The sequence below is a fragment of the Zootoca vivipara genome, chromosome 11, assembly GCF_965207765.1.
Source record: "Zootoca vivipara chromosome 11, rZooViv2.hap1.1, whole genome shotgun sequence".
Classification (NCBI taxonomy): Eukaryota; Metazoa; Chordata; class Lepidosauria; order Squamata; family Lacertidae; genus Zootoca; species Zootoca vivipara.
In genome coordinates, this window is record NC_142594.1 from 31,576,723 (window position 1) to 31,591,745 (window position 15,023).

Genomic DNA, 15,023 nt, shown 5'->3' on the forward strand with positions numbered 1-15,023 from the left:
TGGAAATTCATCAGTATTTTAGTGCTATTTTCTGTTAATTAACACATTTTCATATGCAGTTTTGACTAATGCACACATTTTTGCAAGCAGTTTCCCCTAATACAATGTGTATGCTAACTTCTGATGTGTATGCGAAGACCCTGATGTTGGGAAAGATGAAGGGTACAAGGAGAAGGTTGGACAGTGTTCTCGAAGCCACTAACATGAGTCTGACCAAACTGTGGGAGGCAGTGGAAGACAGGAGTGCCTGGTGTGCACTGGTCCATGGGGTCACAAAGAGTCCGACACAACTAAACAACTAAGCAACAACAAATGCTAACTTCACTAATACGTATATTCATTTTTATGTACCCCCCCCCCCAATATATGCATTTTTGTAAACATTGGTCGGAGGACTGCATTGCAAAATTCAGATCAGTGGAAATCTCAAAAGACAGCTGTGTTTCAGCTCTACATCTCATTTACACCTGCAAGTGAGGCAGTGGATATGATGGACCATTGTCTTGCCTCAGTTAGGGACTGGATGAGAGCCAGGAAACTGAAGCTCAATCCAGATCAGACTGGGGCACTGTTAGTGGGCGGTTCGTTAGACTGGATGGATGAGAAGTTGCCTGCTCTTGATAAGGTTACATTGCTTCTGAAAGAGCGGGTACTCCTGGATCCTTTGCATGAGGCTAAGGTGGCTTTCCATCAGTTTCGGCTGGTAGCCCAGCTGCACCCTATCTGGACAGGAATAGCCTAACTTCAGTTGTCTCTGCTTTGGTAACCGCTAGGTTAGACTACTGCAATGCATTATATGTAGGGCTGCTCCTGGAGTACCCGCTGGTGCAGAATTCAGTAGCCAGGTTGCAAGGGCAAGATAGTTTGAGCATATTACACTGATCCTGGCCCAACTGCACTGGCTGCTCAATTCAATGTGCTGTTTTTTTAAATTATATATACTTATAACGCCTTAAGTGACTCAGGACTGCAATATCTCAAGGATCACCTCTCCCCATTTGAACCAACCCAGATCCTGCAATCTTCACCTGAGGCCCACCTTCGTGAGAGATCCAGAGGGCAGCAACACAAGAACGGGTCCTTTTTGTGGTGGCTCCCCACTTGTGGAATGATCTCCCCAGGGAGGCTCACCCAGCACCTTCATTCCATATCTTTAGGCACCTTGGCAAAAATATTACTCTTCTCCCAGGCCTTTGGCTAATTAAATAATCTACGGCCTTTAAAATCATGGGGGGAGGGGGAAAAGGTATTGTTTTCGTTTGTTATTACGCTATATATATTTTGTGTGTTTTACATTTTAAACTGCCCTGTGATCTTCGGATGAAGGGCTGTATAGAAATTTAACAAACAAACAAATATTGTTTCGGAAAGTGTGAATTTGATAGATTTGGCTCAAAGTGCATACTGAATTGAACTTCTCCTTCATTCCCTACCTGGGAATAACCCCCACTGAATGCTGTGGTATCCTACTTCTGTGTAAACATGTATAGGATTGTTTTGAGAGGAAAAACAGACTATCCTAATTAGAATCTATCAATGAATTTCCTAGCTGCAGACAGCTTTAAGTACACATTTCACTTAAGGTTTGATAGTCTTTAAATATCTGGAGGTAAATAAATACCACACGGACGGTTGGTTTCCAGGAAAAACACTGCCAGCCTAAGTAGGATGTTTACACAGCAAGCCTTTCAAAGTAGACCCTCATTTACAAGGAGACTTGCTGCCACGGTCCATTGGGATATTCATTATACAGTCAAATATTGACCTAACAAACATGATATTTCATCAGTTGTGGCATCTAGATCCTACAGTTGCAATCCAGAAACGGTTAATGTATTCATTATACAGTCAAATATTGACCTAACAAACATGATATTTCCTCAGTTATGGCATCTAGATCCAGGGCAGTCTCGAGCAGGTCGGCCGCCCTGGCGCTGAGGGGCGGAGATCGCTCCGGCGCCCCCGCCCCTGCAGGGCGATGCATGGTTTCCGCTTTTGAATTGATGCTTTTGAATTATGGTGCTGGAGGAGACTCTTGAGAGTCCCATGGACTGCAAGAAGATCAAACCTAGCCATGCTTAAGGAAATCAGCCCCGTGTGCTCCCTGGAAGGACAGATCCTGAAGCTGAGGCTCCAATACTTTGGCCACCTCATGAGAAGAGAAGACTCCCTGGAAAAGGGGACGACAGAGGATGAGATGGTTGGACAGTGTTCCCGAAGCTACGAACATGAGTTTGACCAAACTGCGGGAGGCAGTGGAAGACAGGAGTGCCTGGCGTGCTCTGGTCCATGGGGTCACGAAGAGTCGGACATGACTAAACGACTAAACAACAACAACAACACTAATGTTTCCTTACAGTACACAACAATTGTACAACTGTTGTGTACCGTAATGAAGCATGAGTGTGTACAACTGTACAATGTGTAGAACTGTTACACCTTGCCCTACACCATTTATGAGATATCTTGCAGTGAGGAATTGAGAAGTGGGTGGGGGAATTTGGCTCCCTTTGCATTTTAATACGAACCTATCTAATTCACAATTCCCCAAACATCAAATCCTTCAACATTTGCACTTCTCTGAATTTTCTGAAGCAGTTCTCCAACAAAATATATACTTACAAAAATACATATATGGGGAGGGGGAGGGGATGAACACCACTGCTGATGGTCCCTAGGGATTATTTGTGCGTGGAAATAACTGGGCCCAGGTTGCTTCTGTCATCAGCTCCCACCTACAAGAATGAAAGACTTGCACGTCTGTTAATTAATTAGGAAAAAATGCCACACACCTGCCTGATTTCAGGTTTGTGGAAGCAAGATGTGGTATGAAAAGCAAGTCGGATTTTCTGGCCCTCGGATAGCACCACCTACACCCTCTGCTTTCTAAACCTTCTGTCAACATCGACACCAGGCATTCAGGCTGCATTCAAATGATTCTCCACATAGTATTCCGTCCTCCCCTTCCCCCTGAGTGGGGAGAAATTAGAAGCTCCCCCTTCTCATTAACAGTGAACCATACGCCGTTGCATCCAAACGTGGGAAACTATGGTTTGAGCAAATGATGGTTTGTCACATTCGGGTGGAATGGCAAAGTATGGTTAGCTAGCTAACTGGGGCGGAGGGGGGGATATTCAAATCTCTTCCTCAAGCATTGGGGAAGGGCAGAGGGAGTGATGAAAACATGGCGCCGTGATCACTCCTTGCCTTCAGAGTTGTTTAACTATCATTCCCCCTTCCCATGGAACTCTGGGAATTGTAGTTCCGGGAGGGGGATATGGGTCATAGAATTTAGAGAGGGAAGGGATCCTGAGGATCATTTTGTCCACTCCCCTGCAATGTGGATCTTCTGACAACATCCTTTACAAACTACAGTTCCCAGGATTCTTTGGGGGAAAGGCATGACTATTTAAAGTAGTATGATACTGCTTTATATGGATAGTGAGGATGGGGCCTCTTTCTTCCCCATACATACATACATACATACACATATGGCTACATATCTGTGAGGCATTATATCTAATCTAGACCAAAGAAGTGAAGTAAATATAGTTGGGGTTTTATGATGTGACAGTGTGATCTAGCATTATTTAAAAATCTCCTTGTTGCAAAGATTCCAAGTTTTGCTGATGTGGCACATTAAGAATTCCAAGTCCTGGGTGTTTCTTTTCTGAAGGTATTCCTTTTGCCTCCCCCTCTTCTCTTTCGGAACTGGATACTTAAACACGTGGCAGCTGACTGCATCACTGCTATGAAGCATAAGCGCTCTATGCCTTCCTTCCTTCCTTCCCTCCCTTTCCGGAGGATTTCTAACCACGATCCCAAACTGAGAAGATGTAGAAAAACAATCGGGTGCAACAAATACTTCTTCAAATTGCAAGCGCAGAGATATGGGCTGTCCCAGGCACATTTTTAGAATAGATGAACAAGAAAGATAAATTAGGAATTATCTGTTACACTCCCTCTTCCATCCGGAACTAAAGCATAACCATTTCTTATTATGCCTTTAACAATAACCGTAAACATTTGTACTATTTAATATAAAAGCTAAAACAGTTATCCCCTCTCTTTATTCTCCACCTCTGTCTTTTGAAACGGAGATGGCTGATTCTCTGGGTGGAAGCTAGGGAGGGGGAATAAACCTGCTTCTCTGCAAAATGCTTCTTAGGGCTTGAGCTTCTGAAGATGATGTGGAAAAGACGGCACAAAAATATCTCACATTGAATGTAATTGATCTGTAGAAAGGACTTCATGACCTGAAAATAGAGGCTGTGTTTGTACTTTTGTAACCCCAGGCATTAAAACAATTTTAAAAAATACTTTATAATAATATTAACTTTGAATTATTTATTCAAAGCTAGGTTAGGTCATTTAATTCTGAAGATGAGATTTATTGATTTGAAGCCAGGTAACGCAGGTGGCGCTGTGGGTTAAACCTAGGGCTGTGGGTTAAACCCAGGTGGCGCTGTGGTTGAACCACTGAGCCTAGGGCTTGCTGATCAGAAGGTCGGCGGTTCGAATCCCTGCGACGGGGTGAGCTCCCGTTGCTTGGTCCCAGCTCCTGCCAACCTAGCAGTTCGAAAGCACGTCAAAATGCAAGTAGATAAATAGGAACCGCTACAGCGGGAAGGTAAACGGTGTTTCCATGTGCTACTCTGGTTTGCCAGAAGCGGCTTTGTCATGCTGGCCACATGACCTGGAAGCTCTACGCCGGCTCCCTCGGCCAATAATGCGAGATGAGCGCGCAACCCCAGAGTCGGTCACGACTGGACCTAATGGTCAGGGGTCCCTTTACCTTTACCTTTAATGCGGGTGGCGCTGTGGGTTAAACCTAGGGCTTGCTAATCAGAAGGTCAGCGGTTCGAATCCCCATGACGGGGTGAGCTCCCATTGCTCGGTCCCAGCTCCTGCCAACCTAGCAGTTAGAAAGCACGTCAAAGTGCAAGTAGATAAATAGGTACCGCTACAGCGGGAAACGGCATTTCCATGTGCTGCTCTGGTTCGCCAGAAGCGGCTTTGTCATGCTGGCCACATGACCTGGAAGCTGTACACCGGCTCCCTCGGCCAATAGAGTGAGATAAGTGCCGCAACCCCAGAGTCAGTCACAACTGGACCTAATGGTCAGGGGTCCCTTTACCTTAAGGTACTTTAAGTACCTTAACCTGCTTTGAGTAAATACATCTAGTCTGCAGAACCCTCCCCTTACCTCAACGTATTTTATTACAGTGGTACCTCGGTTTACAAACACAATTGGTTCCGGAAGTCTGTACTTAACCTGAAGCGTACTTAACCTGAAGCGAACTTTCCCATTGAAAGTAATGGAAAGTGGATTAATCTGTTCCAGACAGGTCCACGGAGTACTTAAATTGAAAATACTCAAACCGAGGCGTACTTGAACCGAGGTGTGACTGTATTTATTTTCCACGTCATCTTCAGAAGCTCAAATCCTAGGAAGCTTTTTTGCGAAGAGCTAGGGTTCCTCCGACCTCCCTAACTTCCACCCATCAGGTCATCTGACATTCAAAATGAAGCACTTGCATCTTACACATAGGCAGACGTTTTGCCAAGTTTTTTTTTTTCAAAGGGGGTGGGGAGAGAGAGAGAGAGAGAAACGGCTGCATTTTTATATTCCAACCCCCAACCCAGGGACTGGGCTTAAAGAAACCAGCAGTTTACACTCCAGTGCGATTCATGACTCTTGAAGAGGCCAAATGTTAGCTACATCTTCAGTTGGGTTAGTACTGGAGATCTATTAAGGAAAGGGATTAATGTAAGCATATAACTTCTGGCAAAGGTTCTAGTTCCAAAGAGACCTTTTTCGGAGTAGGAGCTATTGGAATCTATTGGAACCAGATCAGGATGGAAGTGTTTGTTTTGGTTTTTTACAATCCAGGTGCATTTCCGCAATCAAAATGGAATAAAGAAAAGGTATCCAAAAGAAGACTAACTTTAACAAGCAGTAAATGTTTAGATTTTAAGAAGCAGAAGGAGGGGAATTGGCCTTTTCTTTGCTGCAATATAAATGTAGTATGTGGCAGTTTTCTAATTTAAAACCTGAGCTAGTTCTCAAAGCTGTGCAGTTGAAGTTCTCATCTGGAAAACATATGCAGAGTTAGACAGGGAGCAGGGAGAGGCATGAGCTTGGAAGCTTTTGCTCACACTAAGATAAAAGGAATTTCATGTAGGAATCCTGCCAGATTAGAATGGGCTCCTTTCGCATTGTGACGTGTCAAGGAGATGGAAATCAGAATGTATACTAATGTTCCTACAGAGGAACAAATACACTTGCGATGAATTCAAACTTTTGCCTGCATTGTTTGCCACAATCCAGCTTTACATCAAGTTGGGGGGGGGCATTTGAGTGAATTTATCCTCTGAAGATTTGGTCAGAATGGAGAAAGGAGTTTGTAAAACAATTAGAAAAATGTAAAGGAGGCTAAAGGGTATTTGATTTTGAAAATGCCACTAAACTTTCTAAGGCTGCAGGCCTAGGCACACTTACCTGGGAGTAAGCCCCATTGGACTTTGAAATAAAACACGGCCCTGGATGACATTAAATTCATTTTTAAAAATTTATTCATGTAAAACTTGGATTCCTACAAATGTAATGCACAATCACAATGGAAAGTGACAGGCTTTCCAAACTAGGATATGAAGTATGACAATGTTGCTGTCTTTCTTAAAGTAGCATTTTATTTCACTGAAGCAAGGTCTGTAGAAGTAAGCCATCTCTTAATTAATAGCGTGGCCAACGGCAGATGCATATTGCTTTGCCCCCGTTTCTTGATCCTCATCTGGGCTGAGAGAATACTTGAGCCTTCCTCAACAGTGAATACTTAGCATAACTTCTGAGAGTTCCAAAAGACTGAGATCTAGAACTCGCCCTCTTCTCACAAAAGAGGAATTGTGCCTATCACGGAAGAGGTGGAATTGTGGGAGGGATAAGCTATTCCCTAGGCCACCACGAGGAGACAGAGGAAGGGTTTCCACTGATTCCAGAGATTCTTAATACTTTCTCCTAGCAAGGCTTACTGAGTTAAGAAAAATATTATTCAAATTTCTCCAAGGTTAAAAGAGCTGGCATTCAGAAAGGTCATGGTGTGTGGACTGTACCACACATAGGTCTGCACCACCTTAAAATATATGGGAGGGGGGGTCATATGTTCGAAAGCACTTCCACATTACAACTTTTCTCAGAGGTGGATTTAGGGCAGCACAAGTGGTTCTGTATAAGTGACTGGCAAACTATGTAAGCGTTTGGCTATGAAACACTGCTCAAAGCTCCAAAAGTAGTTGGTAAATGCCAGTTACCATAGCACAATATCTGTGCAAGATTGTAACATTGCAAGTATCTAACGATAACATCCAATGCGTCAAAATTTACAACTAAATATTCTTGGCAGTGTTGTATTTTGTGAAAATTCAGAATCCAATTTTTAAAGAACGGAATCTTGAAGAGGATGGGGTTGGGGTGGTTGCATTTGAATGGAGCGAAAGGACCATGTGGACTGTCATGTGTATTAAAATCAATGAAACAAATATCTCACCCATGTCAGGAGATGGGAGTTCCATTGACTTCCCAGCACCATTGAATTATATACTTGAAACAGTATACAGACCTCGTTGCCTCCATCTTTGGCATCCATCTATGGACATAAACTGGGGAGAGGCCTACCTCATATTATACTTCTGGAACCATGGCAACGTAAAATAACAGATTCTTGTCCAAACAAAATAAAAAATTCCTTCCAGTAGCACCTTAGAGACCAACTAAGTTTGTCATTGGTATGAGCTTTCTTGTGCATGCACACTTCTTCAGATACCTGAAGAAGATACTGTATCTGAAGAAGTGTGCATGCACACGAAAGCTCATACCAATGACAAACTTAGTTGGTCTCTAAGGTGCTACTGGAAGGAATTTTTTTAATTTTGTTTCGACTACAGCAGACCAACACCTGTAACTACCTACCTGTAACTAGATTCTTGTCCATATGTCATATATGTGAAGGTATGTGTCATGTAAGTGAAGGTCAGGTTTAGATGAAGTGTTGGCTGACGGTGACAAATCTCAGTTTATTTCAAGATAACCATATTATACTGTGGGAAGATTAAAAAAGAGTTGGAGATTTGGGGAAGGATGAAACTTTCCCTATTAGGTAGAATCTCAGCCATCAAAATGAATGTACTGCCTAATTTTTTATTTATTTATTTCAATCGATCCCGATCACTAACAAGTTAAGTTGCTTCAAGGAATGGAAAAAAGATATTTCTAGATTTGTCTGGCAGGGGGGGAAAGCCTAGAGTTGAACATAAAAATTTGATAGACATTAAATAAGAGGAGGCTTTGCCCTGTCAGACTTTCAATTGTATTATGAGGCGGCTTGTTTGTATTGGCTAAGGCAATGGATTGTATTGAAAAACATGCACATTTTAGATTTGGAAGGCCATGATATTAAATTTGGCTAGCATCTTTGTCTCTGGTATGGGAAAGCTAAAATATATAAGAGTTTTATGAATCATGTTATTAGGAGGAATTTGTATAGAGTCTGGGAGAAATACAAAAACTAGCTGGAAAGCAAAACACCCCTATGGTTATCGCCAACTGAAGCAATTACAATCAAGAGAATCAATATGGATAGTTGTTGGGCTACCTACAGAGACTTGCTGGACTTCTCTGGGAGTGAACCCAGATTGAAACCAATGGAAGAACTAAGGAGCCAGGTTAATGATTAGTTAAAGTATTATCAATTATATGATATGTTTAAACTAGATAAGAAAAAATGATTTTTGGACCAAAGCTAACAATTTGAAGGAGAGTTATTGCAGAATAAGGAAAAACTATTGTCTAACATGTATAAGCTACTATTGGAATGGAAAACAAAAGACAAGCTGGTTAAAGCCTCAATGACCCACTAGGCAATTGATATAGAGTATAATATAGAACTAAACCTCTGGGAGAAACTCTGGAAGAAAGATCTGAAATTTACTTTATGCTACACGTTGAAAGAGAACTACATGAAAATGATTCATAGATGGTATCCAACCCCGAGTAGACTAGCTAAAATGTATAAAGCGGAAGTGGATTTGTGTTGGAAATGTAAAATGGAAGGAACTTTTTTCCATATGTGGTGGGCATGCAAAAAAGTTAAAGAATATTGGGAAATGATATATAATGAGATGAAAAAAAATGTTTAATGCAACATTCCCCCCCAAACCAGAGACATTCCTGTTAGGAATGGTTCAGACAGAGGTACCCAGGTGTCAAAAAAAACTTATTTATGTATGCAAGAATGGCAGCTCGTATCTTGTTAGCCCAAAAAAGGAAGGTGAGGGAGGTCCCTAGCAAGGAGGATTGGCAACTTAAGATGATAGAATATGCAGAGATAGTAGGTCTAACAAGTAGACTAAGAGAGCAAGAAGAACTGGTATTTAAAGAGGAGTGGAAATTTTTCGCTGAGTATGTAGAAAATAATTGTGTACAGTTGAAAGTGCTGACAGTATTAAGGTAAATTAAGCAGTGTAACATATTTAAAGGGATGTAAGATGGGAGAACTGAATTAGATGGATATACAAAAATACGCAGGAATAGTGGGCAAATTAAAAGAAGGGGAGGGAGGGGAGAAGTTGAATGGATGGCTATAATGGAAGATGTTTATTTTCAAATGTAAAATGTGAAAATGTAATAAAAATATTATTTAAAAAAGGTTTAGATGAAGAGAGGGCAATAGGTTCTCCATCTATTCTATCATGTTGATTTTCCCTTTATGTATGTGTATGCTTCCGATTACTCTCCACAAAGAGTTGAGCCGCTATAATAAAAAACACTTGTGATCAGCAGTAGTCAGACAGGCTTTGTATGCTCGCTAACAATTATTTTATTTAGCTGATAAGAACTTGGTTTCTTTATCAGCTAAACGACTGAGAGTTAAAAGAGCAAAGGATAACCTTGCTGTGTTTGTCTGATTTACCCACTAATTTTATTCCTTAAGCGATAGTTGCTTCTGCCTGAGAATCTATCTGTATGAGATTAAATTGATGCACGTTTATGACCTTAATGGGATCTGGTTGATGCTTTTATTTACTGATTATGAAAAAGCATACCCTGTGGGATATTGTAACAGAGACATTTACTTATCTTCAAGAATACTCTGCTAACCAGCTCTCTCTCTCTCTCTCTCAGAGCTGACTGCAGAATATTCCAATCAGTCTGCCCTGCTGGAATGCCTTGTCGTTTACCGTGCTTTATGGTTTCCCTCATCTGGAGTTGTTCATCCTCTTTATATGGGTCTTTCATTCCTCACTGCCTCCCCACAGGCTGACTTTGTCTTTACTGAAAGCTATTTGGTGATAACTGGAAAGAGAGAGCCCTCTATAGAGTAAAATAATATATTGACTTAATATTTTGCTATTGCTTGTGCTTTTATTGCTTTCTGTGTAAAATGTGCACAGGGTTTTATTATATTAACCAATATAATAATATTATATTATTATTAATAATAATATTTTACAGAACACCTGTAGCTACCTCCCTACATCCCTCCAGTAGCCATCAGTGTTTACTGGAGTAGCTGAAATGAGGTTTAGTTGTAAACTAGCTCTATTGCATCTACTAGAGCAGTGGTGGCCAAACTTGCCCCTCCAGATGTTTTTGGGACTACAGTTCCCATCATCCCTGACCATTGGACCTGTTAGCTAGGGATGATGGGAGTTGTAGTCCAAAAACAGCTGGAGGGCCAAGTTTGGCCACCAATGTACTAGAGCTTTGCCTGAGGCCTTAAAGGGAGGTACCTGCAGATTTGTTGTTCATTGAACTATTCTGCAGGATGTACATTACTTTTATTCTGAGAATTCATAAGCCTTCTTTAATTGGAAAGGGCTATTATTCAAAATAACAAGGTTAAACAGTCCCTCCAGGAGATAGGTAACTAGGCAACCTTTAGAAGACACCTGAAGGCATAGAGAAGTTTTTTTTAATGTTAAATGTTTTATTATGTTTTAACATATGTTGGAAGCTGCCGAGAGTGGCTGGGGCAACCCAGTCAGATGGGTAGGGTACAAATAATAAAATTATTGTTAATGTTATTGTTCTTATGGAATAGGGCATCCCTATTTTCATCGGAGAAATATTGGAGGGTATGGAGAAAGTGCCATGAACTGGATGTGATTCTTTGGTGCATATATGATTTGCCTGGTAAGAAGAAAATCTGCATGGTTTTCTTTCTTTTCCCCCTGTGACGAAACCCCCTAAGACATCGTCATAAACACTAAGAAAAGTAGACGGCGGCCATTTTGTTCCTCCAGCTCATCACATACTTATGTAACCAAAGTCATGTCTGTTTTGTATTAGAGCAGAGGAGGAGGCTCGAAAGTATGTTTCTTTTCTTTTTTTTCAGAGCTCTGAGATCCAGAGTTTGTCTGGAACCTAAGCCAAAACAACAGCATAAAAGGAATGCAGCTGGCAGTCATTAAGGAAAACTAGCCGTGGACTATGATTAAAACAAGATGGAATTCCTCGATTTATTTATTTATTTTATTTTTAAAAAAGGCATTATTTGAGCCAATTGAGGGCTGCTTCAAACAAAAATAGGAGGACTCAGCTTATGAATATGCATGTAAGAAAATGATCCCTGTCTTTTATTGCCTCACAAACCACCACTTCACATCTCATTCCCTGCACGATTGGACTTTTGCTTTATCTCCCTTGCTCCCTTGTATTTTTCTATAGCAGGAATAAGGAACCTGTGGCTTTCCAGCTGTTGCTGGACACCAAATCCCATCAGCCCCAGTCAACAAAACCAGGGGTCAGGGCTGATGGGAGTTGTGGTCCAACAACATCCAGAAGCCAACGAGTGCTCCACCGTGTGCCCTATAGCAGCTGCTTCCAGACAGTCATTATTTTGTAAGTGGAATTCAATCACATACTGGCAAGTTCATATTGCTCAATTAAAGTGCTTTTGATGCACGTAAAAAAAAATCGGAACTTTTGCAGCAAGGAAAATGATGCCCTGAAAAGTGCCGGTCGACAATTGCTTGACGCAACGTTGTACAACCTCCCCGCAAATCAGAACAGATGCTCAAAACACAAGTTGTCTGGAAGTGACAATCGACTGTTGGATCATGTTGGCTGGAATCCTATACATCCTATACCCGAGAATAAGCCCCAGTGAACACAGTGGGACTTTCTTTTGAGAAAACACACAGGGATTGCCTTGAATATTGCTTAGGTTACAGCTAAAACACATGCTAGCATTTAGTTGCTACAGAAAGGCGCTTCAGTCTAACATTAAAAAGGAAAGGCAGCTAAAAGGAATCTTACTTCAACCCACTAATTTTTGAGAGCGAGCCCATTCATTAGCAAAAAGAAGGTCTTGGGATACTGTGAACAGTTAGCTAAATCATGAGGTTGGTTCATCTAACTGCTTGCTTGTCATGATCCTCACTCTTCTTTTAGAAGACCATAAAACTCTTCTGTGCCCAATTTAAAATGCTTAAGATCATGCAAAGGAAATTTGAGGCTGCACATAACATTCACATATAATTTCTGGAGTGTTGTGTTTATATTTGTTACTTACCCATCACCTTAGGGTTCCAGGGGAGGTAACATCAAAAAAAGATAATACAATATGGTAAAACAAATAAAAGACACCCCAATAGTTTGCTGCCATCTCAAATGATACATGGGGTATAGATTTCAATATCAGTGTGATTAAAGTCACACATTTCTAATTTACTGGCCCCATCAATTAATATAAGTGTTTACATTTATTTACATTGCATACCTCATTTGCCATTTTGTTGCTGATTGACTCCGTTTGGAGATATTGTTTTGGATCTCTTCACAGAAATACTGTAGTTACCTTGAATTTTTACCATCATTTGGTGTATTCTGCAAACTGCTCAAATCATTTAAATGTTAAAATAGCATACACCTTCCCTCCACTGTGGAAATTAACCATTGTCTCTTCTTCTTTCCTTCCTGGTTTTTGACCTGCTACTAATCCATAAGAGAAACCATCCTCTTATTTCATGACTGCTAAATCTACTCAGATGCCTTTCATGAAGGATTTTGTAAAAAGATACCAGATCACCTTTATCTATAGCAGGCATCCCCAAACTTTGGCCCTCCAGATGTTTTGGACTACAGTTCCCATCATCCCTGACCACTGGTCCTCTTAGCTAGGGATCATGGGAGTTGTAGGCCAAAACATCTGCAGGGCCGCAGTTTGGGGATGCCTGATCTATAGGCTTACTGACATTCTCAACCTTGGTAAGCAAGACTTCCGTTTGTGAAAGCTATGTTAACTCTTCCTTAGGAATTACTATGGTCATACCTACACCATACATTTAAAGCACCCTACACCATTTTAACAGCCATGGCTTCTCCCAAAGAACCCTGGGAATTGTAGTTTGTTAAGGGCACTGGGATTTAAAATTCTGGGAGGAGTCTGTTCACAAAAAGAGTGTGCTCTTTTACTGGGACAATTTTGCCGTGTAGGATAATGAAAACCTTTGATTTGCATGGAATAGTTCACATTTGATGAACACTTTGGTTCGATGAAGTGTCCTCTTGAGTAATCTATAAACTTGCATACACATACCCAAATGCAACTACAATAAAATATATCACATTTGTCTTAAATATTGTGTGTCCAATTCCTGGAACCAGAACAACAATTATATCAAATTGTCACTGATTTTTTAAACCCATTCTCTTCTCTGACTTTGAACCTTTAAGCCCACCATTCATTTACTTTCTACCCTGCCAATTTAAAAACCCCACCAACCTTTCTTTTTAACCCATTCTATGCACTTTAAAAGCTCTTGAGAAGTATATTCAGTTCCATGTTACACAGTACAAAGGTAGGTTCTTCTGAATACACTTTATAAATGCGGCAACCTGCCAGTTATGGCTTGCTGACTTCCTATTCCAATTTCCACCCTACCATTTGTTAACTAAGCTTCCATTTTCAGATTTCCAAAGACAGTTTCAAAAGTCCATGCAATTCCTTTAATTATGGTTTGAAGCAGAGGCACACACACATTCCACAAAACCAACCATTACCTTAGAACATGTGATTAGAGAGTGAAATGAAGAGGCCTGCTTCATTTGTCCAAGACCGCAAAAAGTAAGTTGACAAAGCAATGATGCTCAAAATAGATCAATGAAAGTTGCTCTCTCTCTCTCTCTCTCTCTCCCCCCTCAGCACTAATCTCACAGCTGGATGCACATTCAGATACCGGTAAGTAGTTTCAAATAAGAAGATGTTCTGCCTACACAGGTCACATTGGCATGGACCAACAACTCCTGTGAGATCAAAGAATGAAATCAAATAATCAGGAGGTTTGACTTCCTGTCTGCTTGATGTGGATCAAAAGCTTTTGTGTATTGGGCACTCAGGACAGATTTGGGATCCTGTTGAATCAACAGTCCTTACCTGAGCTTACAGAGGTGGTCTCCAAGGTGGTGTTGGCATTTAAATCCCCAAAGAAAGTAGAACCAGGAGCTTAGTGGACTGCCACCCCCCTGTACAAACTAAGTTGATCTTAAATATATTCTGAGGAGACCCTACTGGTTCCATGACTGGTAGATTTTCACTTGGTGACAAGGCCTTCTTGGAGACAGTGCCCACCCTCTAGTATGCCCTCTGACAGATAACTTATGAGATGGAGACAGTAATGACATTTAAGTGCCTCTTAAAAACTTATTCATTTACCAAAGTTTTCCTGGAAACCTACTCTTCACTATTTAATTCTCTGTTTTATGTACTGCTCAGTTTGTGAGGCATAGTTTTGTTTTCAACTACTTTATAGGGAAATGGCATAATCCCCCCCAATTGTGTTTATGTAAACCACGTAGAGTTTTTAAAGTTTATTTTAAGGGGTATGCAGTGTGTGTGTGTGTGTGTGTTTTGAAAAAAAACAAAATCCTTTGTGCATATGCAAAAAAGGATTAGGGGACATTGCCACTTGGTGTACCCCTCCCCAGCTTATGTGTTGAGTAACATGGGAGCATTAAAATAGAC